We start from the raw sequence: 13995 nt of genomic DNA, 5'->3' as shown, positions 1-13995 counted from the left end.
GATACGTTAGCTAGGGACTAACGTGTCTTATTAGTAGTTTACAGTTGTCACCCTCCCCGGAAGCGCGCCCTCGCGCTTTGTTATTCCCGCGCTCCGAAGAGACTTCTGAGGATCTGCACACTTCCGGATCCCACCGCTGCCACCAATGTAACCGGTTATTTTCTTGCCCGGTGCGGGATTCGATACGGGGTGTACTGCACCACAAGGCGACATCACTAACCGCTCGACTAAAGGGTCAGACCCGTTACCTAGGGACTAACGTGTCTTATAGTAGTTTACAGTAGTTTCGTGTTTTTTTTGGGGGGGGGGTTGTATTTTGACAGATTTGTTGTCGTCATGGTGTATTTTGATAGTGGAGCGGGTTCGGCCGGCCCGGCTGTGAGTCATGCAGACTCGCGGAGTCGGAGGTGTGGGGCTGGAGGAGCTCACACGCCGACATGGAGTTAAACTTTGTCCTAACTTCAAGTGCTCGGTAGAAGATTGCTGCTTGGCAATAGGAGAAGTCGTTGGTTATGACGGTGTAAAGTCCGCGTCGAGAATGAATAGTGGAGTCGTTGTGTTTCTCGACAGTATCGACAAGGTCAACGTATTCGTGGAGCAAGGCGTGGTAATCCAGCAGGCGTGGTAATCCAGGACACCTTTGCTCAGGTGGTGCCGCTGGTCAGTCCGGCCAAAAAGGTGATTTTGTCCAAAGTCCCTCCGTTCATTAGCAACGACATGCTGCGGAGAGAACTGGCGAGACACGGAAAATTAATGTCCCCTATAAAACTGATCAATCTGAGCTGCGAGTCTCCACTTTTAAAACATGTTGTTACCTTCAGAAGGCGGCAGGTCTTTATGGTTCTGAGGAACAAAGCGGAGTTAAATCTGATTTTGAAGTTCAGAGTTGATGGTTTTGACTACGATGTGTATATATCATCAGAGACAATGAAATGTTTTGGCTGCGGAATGGAGGGTCATCTCATACGTTCCTGTCCAGAGAAATCAACTGGTGAGCCAAATGAGGGTGAGACGGCAGCACAGGGCCCCGAGCAGACTGGGACTGCGGCGACGAGCTCAAAGCAGGGAGAAAACCAGAGTGAAGCTGAGTTTCTGGCTGCTGTTGCTGGTTCGGCTAACCAGAGACTGCTGGTTTGGGTGTTGCTGATCCAGGTTCTGCTAAAGCAGGGGCTGCTGGCTCAGTTGCTGATGATCTGGGTTCGGCAAGTTCAGGGGCTGGGGGTTCGGGTGCTGCTGATCCTGGCCCTGCACAGGACAATACTGTTGTAGAGGTTGTTGAAAAGTGTCCCACAGATACTATTACCTGTGATGTAATGGACACACGGACTGAAACTAATGAAGCAGAATGTTCTCTGGAGGAGGAATGTGTGATGTTGGTAAAGAAAGACTCTTCTAATGTCAAGGATAAGAAGAGGAAACCTGATGAGGTGTCTCAGCCTTCTAGTAGAGCAACAAATGTTTCTCGTCAGAGCAGGTGTCTGCAGTCGGATGAGAGTGAAGGTGATGAAGCCAGTGATGTGGAGTCTCTGGCTGCCTCGCAGACGGGGACTCAACAACAGCCTGGATATTCTGTAGTGAGCATTAAGAAGTTATTGCAGGACTCTAAGGGGGCCAGAAATGTAAAAGTTGACAAAGTGTTTCCTGATTTGCAACTCTTCCTTGATTCAGTGAAGACTTTTCTGAGAGGTCCTGGTGGTCTGGGGGAGAAGGCTTTCACAGAACAGGAAACTTTTCATTTAAAAGAAATAGTTCAAAAGGTCAGAAAGCAGTTAGGGAATAATGAACAAGTTTTTCAATTTATTCTTTCTCTTTCCACTTGTTTATGTTTTGCAACTTCTTTTCTGTATAATGGTGGACATACGAATGGGGAGCTTAAACTTAAATGGGACAAGGACTGGTGGGAAAAGGGCCTCCCTTTTCAAGCTGTGTGCTCTTAAAAAGTTAGATGTGCTTTTGTACAAGAGACACACAGTACCTCTGATAACGAGGCTGACTGGCAGAGAGAATGGACTGGTGAGAGCTTTTTAAGTCACAAAACGAATAACAGTGGAGGAGTTGGTATTTTTTCCAGGAATTTTATTCCTCAGTCTGTCGAGTCTGAGGAAGTTATTAAAGGCCGCCTATTAAAATTAACAGCAGTGTATGAACAGGTAAAAATGGTTTATTAATATTTATGCTCCAGTTGTGAGAGTGGAGAGGTTAGTCTTCCTGGATGTTTTAGATGAAGTTATTGAGAAATCTACCAGTGAGGACTATTTATTCATTAGTGGAGATTTCAATTGTACTGAGGACAGCAGGTTGGACAGGAACCATGCAGAGCCTCACGCTGCCTTGCGCAGTCGTCTGGTTCGCCTTATTGAGGCTAATGAACTGTGTGATGTGTGTAGAGGGTTTCATAATAAACAGAGACAATACACCTGGACACATGTTAAGGACAACTTGATGTCTATGGCCAGGCTTGATCATTTCTATTGCTTGAAACGTCAGTTTAATGTGTTCAAAAGTTGCATCATTGGCCCTGTCGGTTTTTCTGACCACTCGCTAGTAATGGTCTTTGTCTTTATAAAATGTGTGAAATCCAATAGTGCCTATTGGCATTGTAACACAGCCTTACTGGAGGATAGAAACTTCAAGGACACTTTTGACTGTTTTTGGAGAAACCACCAAAGTACAATATCTGATTTTGTGTCTGTACAACAGTGGTGGGATATTGGAAAAGTCCAAATAAGAAAACTGTGTCAACAGTACACTCGGAATGTCACATGAACCTTAATGACTTCGGTTAAAGCTCTGGAGTCTGAAGTAGAGGATCTCCAGGGCTTGGCTGAGGCCACAGTGGACCAACACCATACTGCGGCACTTGCAGTGAAAAAGTCTCGTTTGAACAACCTGCTGGGTGTTTCAGCTCAGGGCGCTTTGATCAGGTCCTGCTTTCAACATGTAGCCCAGATGGATGTCCTGTCACACTTTTTCTTTGGCCTGGAGTGTAAGAATGGACAGAAGCGGTTCATTCACAGCTTAAGATCTGACACTGGGCAGGTGCTGACTGACCATACTGCGATTTGTAAGTGTGCTGTCAGCTTCTACAGAAACCTATTTAGCTGTGAGCATAGAGAGGAGTAGGCAGTGGCTCAGGGTTTTTATACCGATCTCCCTTAGGTGGAGCGGCAGAGCAATGTAGAGTTGGAAGCAGCTCTTTTCTCTTGTGAACTCTATGCTGCTCTGCAGAGTATGCAGAGTGGGAAAGCTCCTGGAATTGATGGTCTACCTGTTGGTTTCTACAAATCTTTCTGGTCAGTGATCGGGGGGGGGGGGGGGTCTGCTGGCAGTGCTAAATGACAGTCTCGCCAGAGGGCGTCTGCCATTGAGCTGCAGACGGGCGGTTCTCACCTTGCTGCCCAAGAAAGGTGTCCCACAGTCCATTAAAATCTGGAGGCCTGTGTCACTGCTTTGCACTGATTACAAGCTCCTCTCAAAGCTGTTGGCAACCAGGCTGAGTAAAGTGATGGTACAGGTGGTTCATGTGACCAGGCCTACTGTGTACCTGGCAGGTTGATTTCAGATAACATCATTCTGATTCGAGACTTTTTAGAGATCTGTAAGCTGTTTGGCTTCAGTGTTGGCATCATATCCATTGATCAAGAAAAAGCCTTTGATCGTGTTAAGCATGAATATTTATGGCTCACATTGAGGGCCTTTGGTTTTGGCCCTGGCTTTATTAGCAAACTTAAGGTTCTGTATTGTGACATTCAGAGTGTGCTGAAAATTAATGGTGGTTTGAGTGCTCCTTTCCAATGCAAAGGGGGATTAAACAAGGCTGTGCCTTCTCGGGCATATTATACTCCCTAGCATTTGAACCATTGTTACACAAACTCAGATCTGACCTTCGGGGTATAACTACCCCTGGTTGCAGTGCACCCTTAAAACTGTCAGCCTATGTGGATGATCTAGTAATTCTGGTGAACAGTCAGCAAGATATTGACATGTTGGAGAGGGACATCGTCCAGTTTGGCTTAATATCTTCAGCCAAGGTTAACTGGATCAAAAGCGAGGCTCTCAGTGTTGAGGGTGTACTGGAGAAAAAGCTGCATTTGCCTGGGGGGTGACTTGGAGGGTGGGGGGGGCTGAAATATCAAGGAGTTTTTCTGGGTGATCAGTCTGTTGTTCTTAAAAACTGGGAACATTTTCTTGAAAAGGTCAAAGGTTGGTTGGCAAAGTGGAAGTGGATTTTATCCGAGATGTCCTACAGAGGTCAAGTCCTGATCGTCAACAACTTGATATCATCAATGTTATGGCATTGCCTGTTGGTTGTTGACCCCCCCCCCCCACCAGAACTGCTGTCCAAGATCCAGGCTCTTCTTGTCAACTTCTTCTGGGACAAACTGCACTGGGTGCCTCAGTGTTTGCTGTCTCTGCCAAGTGTTGAAGGAGGGCAGGGCCTGATCCACCTGAGCAGCAGGGGGGCTACCTTCCATTTCCAGTTCCTGCAAAGGTTTCTGTATGGTCCTGCTGAGTTAGTGTCGAGGTCGCTGGCTTGCACCATTTTGAGTCAGTTAGGTGGCCTGGGACTGGACAGATCTTTGGTTTTGATGGACTTTAACCAGCTTAACATCAAGGACCTACCCGACTTCTACTGTGGGCTGTCAAGGTGTAGAATCTGTTAAACAAAGAGAGACTGAGACAACATGGCTCTTTGTTTTGGCTGCTCCAGGAACCAATCATACAGGGCATCCATTTCAGTGCAGTCTGTCAAGTGGGGCCAACTCTGCTGAGGCGGTTCTGTGTGTCGAACGTGGCGACTCTGGGACATGTAGTTCAGCTTGCAGGCCCAGACATGGACAATGCAGCTCCTCTTGCCTCCTAGTTAGAGCTGAGATCAACTTGTGTCATCACTCTGCTGCTTAACAAATGGAGGGAAGCTCTCACAAGTGGTGAGCGGACACTGTTGATCCAGTATTATAGTGGCTCTGTTAGACCTGATGAGGGTAATATTTTCCCTTCAATGAACATTTCCCCAGATTTTAAGGACTGTACAGGACCTCTTTTAAAAAGTGAGAATCCCGCTGTGTTTTCTTTTCAGGGTCCAAATGGAAGGTCCGTGTACAAAATGTCTGTTAAAGTTCTGCCCAGGGACAAATTGAATGGTAAACCTGACACCCCGTGGAGGACTCACTTAGGTCTGAGGGACAGTGTTGGTGCTGAGTGGAGAACGCTGTACAAACCACCACTGGTCAAAAGAGCTGCAGACCTGCAGTGGAGGGTTTTACATGGTATCGTGGCTGTTAATGCTTTTGTCTCTGTTATTAATTCTGGTGTTAGCTACGAGTGTCCATTTTGCACTAATCGTGAGACTGTCTTTCATTGCTTCATGGAATGTTGTCAACTGCTGCCACTGTTTACATTACTGGAAAATGTTTTTGGGTTGTTTGGGGAAGTCTTTTCCAAACCCATGTTCATTCTGGGCTACAGGGACTCTCAGAAAAAACAAGGTCAAATGCCAGCTTCTTAATTTCGTTCTGGGGAGTGCAAAGATGGCCATGTACCTGAGCAGAAGAAACAGAATGGAGGAAGCTGGGGATGATGATGCTGTTTTTGTGTTATCAAAATATTAAGAGCTCGTTTAAAAGTCGATTTTTGCTACTTCAAAATGATGGATGATCTGGAAAGTTTTTGCAATGTGTGGTGTTGTAAAAAAATTCTTTGCTGTGTTGTTGATGGTGAGCTGATCTTGGGGAGTGTCCTGAGATGATTTAGATTCTGTCAATCTGATGCCACTGACCATGATGGTCTTTGTGTTGTAATTTTCTTGTGATTTTTATTAAAGTATTGTTGAAACTCTCAACTCTCTCTCTCTCTGAGCGGAAGTGCGAGTGAGTGTACGGAGTAGCAGCGTGTTGCTTCGGTGTGAGTGAGTTTCTAAAACTTGGACTTGTTTTGTCTGGTCCTTTTCACGCGCTTTCTGCGGGTTTGTTGTTTATTTTTAGTTGGTTTTTTTTCGGTGGTAGTGTAAACTACTAATAAGTCACATTAGCCCCAAGCTAACGGGTCTGACCCTTTAGCCGAGCGGTTAGTGATGTCGCCTTGTGGTGCAGTACACACCGTATCGAGTCCCGCACCGGGCAAGAAAATAACCGGTTACAGTAGGTTTAAGCGGAGTTGCTTTATTTTCGGTAGCGGTGCTACCGGCCCGGTGGGGCCGCTGTGGGAGGTGGAGGAACAGCGTTTGAGAAGTTGACACGCTGGCACGCGATTAAAGTGGCTCCGGTGGTCAAATGCTCGGTGGAGGAGTGCTGCCTCGCGGTAGGTGAGCATGTGGGATATGGGAGCATCAAATTAGCATCCAGGATGAACAATGTTGTGGTTATGTTTCTTGACAGTATTGATAAGGTCAACCAGGTGGTGGAAAGTGGTGTGGTGATTAGGGACATGTTTACTCCCGTTCTGCCGCTGGTTAATCCAGCCAAGAGAATCGCCATTTCTAATGCTCCCCCGTTCATGAGAAATGCAGCTTTTGAGAAGGAGCTTGCAAGATACGGACAACTGGTGTCCCCGATAAAAATGGTCTCTTCCGGTTGCCAGTCTCCTCACTTGAAAGACGTTGTGTCCCATAGGAGACAAGGTTTCATGATTTTGAAAAATAATGCAGAGGATTTGGCTCTGAAGCTGAAATTCAGGATTGACGGGTTTGACGATATTGTATTTGTTACATCCGGTATGATGAAATGTTCTGGCTGTGGGTCAGCGGAGCATTTAGTAAGTGAGGGTAGGTCTGGGCCTCAAGGGCTGCCGTCGTCCCCCGATGCCGCCGCGTGCGGCGCATCTCCGGCTGGGCAGGAGATGGCGCTGCCGAGTCGGCACAGGGCAGAGAGGAGGCCGGGAAGCGAGGGGCGGGAGAAATAGACCAGGTGGTGACACAGAAAAAGACCGAGGCAGGGGAACATAAGGAAACTGGACGGACTGAGCAGGCAGGAGAAGGAGGTGTGCAGGTTGAGCATTTTAAAAACGTTGAGCACACTGAGAAGGTAGCAGAACTTGGGCAGGTCACAGCTGATGGCCAGGATGAGCAGGTAGCGGACGTTGAACAAAATGAAACGGAAAATGAAAACAGTGAGACCAGGGATCATAGCAAATTGGCTGGGCGAGATATGAATTGTGGTCAGAGGATGCAAATACAGCAGACTGCTATTAGAGTGGCAGAGTCTGTACTCGAGGAAGAGGCAGAGATTATGTTAGATGACGAAATAAAATAAAAAAAGTCAATTAAAAGGAAGCCGACTGAAGGTAGACAGGAAAATTTTAAAGCGAAGAGGGCTTCAAAAGATAAAAAGCCATCCTCCTCTTTGTCTGATGAGAAGACAGACGAAAGTGACTGTGAGTTAGGTTCCTCTCCTCATACACAGGTGGACACAGAAGGGATCTATGCCTTTCTGAAGATCAGGAAGTTTTTGCAGGTTACCAAGGGTTCGAGGGCAGTCAAGGTGGAAAATTACTTTCCAGACTTGCAGCTTTTTATTGGCTCAGTTAAATGCTTTATGAAAAACACAGGGGACTTGGAGGTGAACAAATTTACTGAGCAGGAAGTCTTCAGACTGAAAAAACTTGTACAGAAAGTGAAACTGCAACTTAATGATGATGTTTAAGACAAGTTTGGGTATTTTTATCTTTTTGGTCAGTGTAAGCTTGTTTCTGGCACAGTTCAGCCCCACTCTCCTCATGTGTAATATAAAATTAGGCAGTTTAAATCTGAATGGAGCAAGAGATTACATGGAAAGAGCTACTGTGTTTAAACTGGTTGAGCTGAAGAAAATAGATGTCTTGCTTGTGCAAGAAACGCATAGCACAGCAGATAATGAAACTGAATGGAAGAGGGATTGGACTGGAAAATTGATTCTCAGTCATAAATCAAATATTAGTGGTGGGGTCGGGATTCCTTTCTCAAGAGATCTTTTGCCATGCTCCCTTGAGGTAGAGGAAGTAGTCAAAGGCCGGCTACTGAAAGTAAGAGCCCATTACGAAAACAAAACTATACTTTTTAAATGTTTATGGTCCAGCCCTTGGCCCTGAAAGATTAGTTTTTTTGGATGTGTTGTCTGATGTTATTAGTAAATGTGAAAGTGAGTATTTATTTCTGGGAGGGGACTTTAACTGTACAGAGAATTGCAAGCTGGACAGAAACCATCAGGAACCACATCCTGCATCTCTTAGTCGGCTCACTTGCTTGGTTAATTTGTGTGAACTGAAAGATGTTTGGAGAGCTTTTTATGGGACCCAAAGGCAGTATACATGGACACATTTAAAAGATAATGCGCTATCCATGGCACGGCTTGATCGGTTTTATTGTTTTAAACATCATTTTAATGTGTTTAAACAATGTAACATACGTCCAGTTTGCTTCTCTGGCCACTCTCTTGTACAGTGCTCGGTTTTTATACGGAGTGTTAAAACAAATAGTGCTTTCTGGCATTTTAACACAGGCCTCCTAAATGATAACAACTTTAGAGATGCTTTTAAGTTTTTCTGGGGCCAATATAGAAGCCGAAGGTCTGAATTTAGTTCTCTACAGCAATGGTGGGACATTGGCAAGTGTCAGATAAAGCAGTTTGGCCAGCAGTACACTTGCAATGTCACCAGAGACATAGCCAGATCTATGAGAGATCTAGAGGATGAAATGGTGGAACTACAGAATTTGGCAGATTCCACAGGAGACAGAGGCCATGTTGAGGCTCTGAAATCCAGAAAGTCTGCTTTGGCTAGCCTGCTGGGTATTACAGCACAGGGGGCACTGGTCCGCTCATGCTTTCTGAATGCCACACATATGGATGCTCCCTATCACTTTTTCTTTATCCTAGAGTGCAAGAATGGGCAGAGAAAAACCATTCACTCTCTGCGTACTAACACTGGTGTGCAGCTATCAGATTTTTCTGAGATTCTGAAATACGCAGCAGAGTTTTACAGTGATCTCTATAAGAGTGAATTCAGGCAGGATGTGCTGAGGGCTGAATCATTCTATCATGGGCTAAAAAGGGTTGAGGAAGCACTCCGTACAGACCTTGAGGCACAACTGTCCCCTGTAGAACTTAATAACGCCCTGCAAAGTCTGGAAAGTGGCAAGGCACCTGGTATAGATGGTTTACCTGTTGACTTCTATAAGTCTTTTTGGCCGGTGCTTGGAGGGGATTTGTTCACTGTCCTGAGGAACAGTGCAACTGAGGGGCAGTTGCTTCAGAGTTGCAGAAGGGCTGTCATTACTCTCTTGCCGAAGAAAGGGGATTTGCAGGACATTAAAAACTGGCGGCCAGTGTCCCTGCTCTGCACTGATTACAAGATCTTTTCTAAGGTGTAGCAAACAGACTGAGAAAGGTGATGGAGGTCATCCATGTTGACCAGACCTTGCTGTGTGCCCGGTAGGCTGATCACTGACAACATTACATTAATTATGGATGTTTTGGACATCTCTAGTTCATTGGGAGTTGAAACTGGTCTTATTTCCATAGATCAGGAAAAGGCTTTTGACTGGGTTGAACACCAGCACTTGTGGCAAACCATGAAAGCCTTCGGTCTCAGCCCAGGTTTTATAGCTACGATCAAGGTTTTGTACAGTGACGTATTAACGGTGGTTTGAGTGCTCCTTTAAAGGTTGAAAGGGGAATCAGGAAGGGATGTTCTTTGTCTGGAATGTTGTACTCCCTGGCCATTGAGCTCCTGTTGCATAAATTGAGGTGTGAGTTGTTTGGAGTTGCTTTTGGTGGTTGCGGTGCAACTTTTAAGCTCTCTGCCTATGCTGATGATGTAGCTGTGTTTGTAAAGTACCGAAGAGATGTTGATGTCTTAGTAAAAAATGTTTACAAGTTTGGTCAGATATCATCAGCTAGGGTAAACTGGGGGAAAAGTGAGGCACTGATGGTAGGAGAGGGACTGAACAGTAAGCTCATGTTACCTGGGGGGTTGACATGGAAAAGGGGAGGGATGAAATATCTGGGAGTGTTTGTGGGGAATGACACTTTTTCAAATAAGAATTGGGAGAATGTTTTGGAAAAAGTAGAAGGGCGTCTTAGGAAGTGGAAATGGATTCTACCAAAGCTGTCATATAGGGGTTGCATGTTAGTAATCAACAACCTGGTGTAATCAACGCTATGGCATCGATTAACATGTGTGGTCCTCCAACCAACCTCCTGGCCAAGAGTCAGGCTGTGCTGGTGAACTTTTTCTGGGACAACTTGCACTGGATTCCTCAGAGTGTGCTGTACCTTCCTAAAGGTGAAGGGGGTCAAGGGCTGATCCATCTGCCAGCAGGGGTGCAGCCTTCCGCCTCCAGTTCATTCAAAGATTGCTCACTGGGCCTAGAGACTTAGTGTGGCGACCAGCAGCCTGTGCAATACTTCAATGGTGTTGTGGACTCGGAATAGGCTTGCCTTTGTTTCTAATGGCTATTAAAAACTCAGATCTCAACAGATTGCCTGGTTTTTATCGTGGGCTCATAAGAGTGTGGATTGTGTTCAAAAAGGAGAGAATGGGCTGTTCTGACTCTCTGTGCTGGCTTCTAAAAGAGGTATGGTGTATGGTGGGTATATGGACATGTTCTGCGACATCGGACCCACTGTATCAAAGCTGTTCTGCCAGGCAAAGGTCGTCACGTTAGGTCAGGTGGTGGAGCTGGCTGGGCCGGCCCAATCTTGACAATGCTGCTGCACTAGCATCTCGCCTGGGAATGAAGTCTACATGCCTCCTTAGTCGGGTACTATTTAAGTGGAATGGTCAGCTCACAGCAATAGAACGGGGACTTTTGACATCATACTGCAGTGGTTTTACTCATCCCAATTGTGAGGATCCATTTCCTGTTTTAAAGGTTGTTCCTGATCTGAAAAATTGCACGGGGCCACTTTTGGATTTGGGAAATGTTCTTAATGAGAGGTTGAATGTACTTAAAGGTAAGACCATGTATAGTATGCTGGTAAAAATCTTGAATAAAGAAAAACTGAGTGGTCAGACTGATACACCCTGGAGATCCCAGCTGGGCTTGGGGGAGAATGTGAAGTCAGTCTGGAGGAGTTTATACAAACCACCGTTAATTAAAAAAACTCATGATCTGCAGTGGAGGGTCTTGCATGGCATAGTGGCAGTCAGTGCTTTTGTTTCTGTACTAGACCCTAATGTGAATGACAACTGTCCCTGTTGTTTCCAGAGGGAAACAGTTTTTCATTGCTTTTCAGAATGTGTGAGGCTTACATCCCTGTTCCTGCGACTAGAACGCTTAAATAGATCATCTGGGGAAAGTTTCTGCAAACAGGATTTTATGTTTGGTTCCAAATACAGCCAACGTGTAAAATTAAATGTCAACTCAAACTTAATTGTGTCACAGCCTCTCGCCCTTGACATCAAAGCGATCGCCCTTGACACCTGGTACACCAGCTGACACCTGCTACACCAGCTGACACCTGCTGACCCCCCCTTCACCCCGGCAATCGCCCTCACCCTTAAAAGGCCTCCACTATGGACCAGTCTTCGCTGGAATGTCGCCATTCATGGACTTCTGCCTGCCTGCCTACCTGCCACAGAGCCACCTCCTGCTCTACCCCCGAGATCAGTTACTTCAATAAAGACTGGATTCTTCCCTTACCTGGTTGTCCCGTCTGCTTTTGGGTTCCTTCCCGATACATGACAGTACGTTCCAGCCACTATGGACCCAGCAGACCATTCCACCACAGACCTGGCCATGGTCTGCCAGGCTGTAGCCAACCAGGAATCGGTCCTCAGCCAGCACAGCCAGGTGCTACAGGGGATCGCTGACGCCCTCCGTGCGCTCAACTCAAAGATCTCCGGAATCCAGACCCAACTTAGTGCCTCCGCTAGCCCGGGATCCGCCCCTCCAGCTCCGCCACCCCCAGCGCCATCAACTTCGGCTAAGGAACCATGGGTTGCCCCGCCCGATAAGTATGATGGAGATTTTGGACTTTGTCGCCCTTTTTTGATGCAGTGTGAGATTGTGTTTAACCAGCAGCCCCAGTCATATTCCACGGATGGAGCCAAAGTCGCTTACATCATGGGTCTTCTCCGGGGAAGCGCCCTGGATTGGGCTACAGCGGTGTGGGAGATGCGGGCCTCCACTTCCTCATCCTACGCTGAGTTCACCACTGCTTTTCGTCAGGTTTTTGATCATCCCGTGCGGGGAAAGGATGCGTCAAAAAGACTGATCTCTCTCCGCCAGGGTTCCCGCAGCGTCGCTGACTACTCAGTTGAGTTCCGTACGCTATCAACGGAGAGCGGATGGAACAACGAGTCCCTCCAGGCCAGCTTTTCCAACGGGCTAAGCGAATCCATAAAGGACGAATTGGTTTCCTACCCCGAGCCTGGAGGGTTGGAGGAATTGGTTACCCTGGCCATTCGTGTGGACAACCGTCTCCGGGAGCGGAGGCGAGAGAGGACGCGCCGCTTTCCTGGTCACAACAACTTACCACGGGCCACATCTCCAAACTCTGGGGGCCGAGCTCGCTCGACTGAGGTTGCCGTCCTCCGAGAAAGCCCGAGGCGTGACTCTTCCCCAGCTTCGGAGCCGATGCAACTCGGCCGCTTCCGGCTCAACCCGGAGGAGCGTCAACGCCGCATCACCGAGAACAACTGCTTGTATGTGGTCAGCCTGGTCACTTTCTCGCCTCCTGCCCTCACCGTTCCGTCAAACTAGCAGGCTCATGAGGGAGGGGGAGGATCCTCGTGAGCCCAACTGTCTGCCCTCTGTCTCCTCGTCCACGTACCCAGTTGCAAGCTACCATCAGTTTTAAAGGTCAGTCCACTAAACTTTTGGCTTTAATTGACTCTGGAGCTGATGAAAGCTTTTTGGATGCAAGTGTTGTGAAGCAGCTAGGTCTTGCCACTGTGAGTCTGGACCAGCCTCTTGAAGCTAATGCCCTGGATGGACGTCTCCTGGCCCGGATAACCTCTAAGACCGAGCCTGTGCGCCTCCTGTTGTCGGGAAACCATCAAGAGGAGTTAAGTTTTTTCGTTATCAATTCTCCCTTTGTTCCCATTATACTTGGTCATCCCTGGCTGGTTAAGCATAGTCCCCATATTGATTGGTCATCGGCCAGAATTTCAAGTTGGAGTCCCGTCTGTCATGCTATATGCCTCCAGTCTGCTCTGCCTCAGTCTGTCCCCTGTCAGGTGTCAAGCTCTGAGACCTCTGACCTGTCACTGGTGAGTACCATGACCTCCAAGCCGTGTTCAACAAGCAGCAAGCTCTCTCCCTGCCTCCTCATCGCCCCTATGATTGCGCTATTGACCTGCTGCCGGGCGCTCCCCTCCTCAGCAGCCGCCTATATGGCCTCTCCAAGCCTGAGCGGGAGTCCATGGAGAGGTACATCAAGGACTCCTTGGCTGCTGGTCTTATTCGCCCGTCATCATCACCCCTTGGTGCGGGGTTCTTTTTTGTGGCCAAGAAGGACAAGACCCTTCGGCCGTGTATTGACTATAGAGGCCTCAATAACATCACAGTGACTTCCGCTTTTGATTCTCTCCAGGGAGCCACAGTGTTCACTAAACTAGACCGCCGCAATGCTTACCAACTGGTCCGGGTTCGAGACGGAGATGAATGGAAGACTGCCTTCAACACCCCCCTGGGGCATTTTGAATATCTGGTGATGCCGTTTGGTCTCACTAATGCCCCAGCTGTCTTCCAGAGTCTGGTCAATGACGTCCTATGTGACATGTTGGATCCTTTCGTTTTTGTTTACCTGGATGATATCCTGATTTTTTCCAGAGACCTGTCAGAGCATGTCATGCACGTCCGCCAAGTCCTTCAACGGCTTCTGGAGAACCGACTTTTCGTAAAAGCAGAGAAGTGCGAATTCCATGCCCCTTCAGTCACCTTCCTGGGCTACATCGTGGCCGATGGGCAGGTGAGAATGGACCCCGCCAAGGTCAGAGCGGTTCTTGAGTGGCCAAGCCCGACCAGCCGTAAGCAGCTTCAGAGGTTCCTCGGGTTTGCCAACTACTACAGACGGT

The sequence above is a fragment of the Lampris incognitus genome, chromosome 16, assembly GCF_029633865.1.
Source record: "Lampris incognitus isolate fLamInc1 chromosome 16, fLamInc1.hap2, whole genome shotgun sequence".
NCBI classification, from domain to species: domain Eukaryota; kingdom Metazoa; phylum Chordata; class Actinopteri; order Lampriformes; family Lampridae; genus Lampris; species Lampris incognitus.
This window is presented reverse-complemented; position numbering follows the sequence as displayed.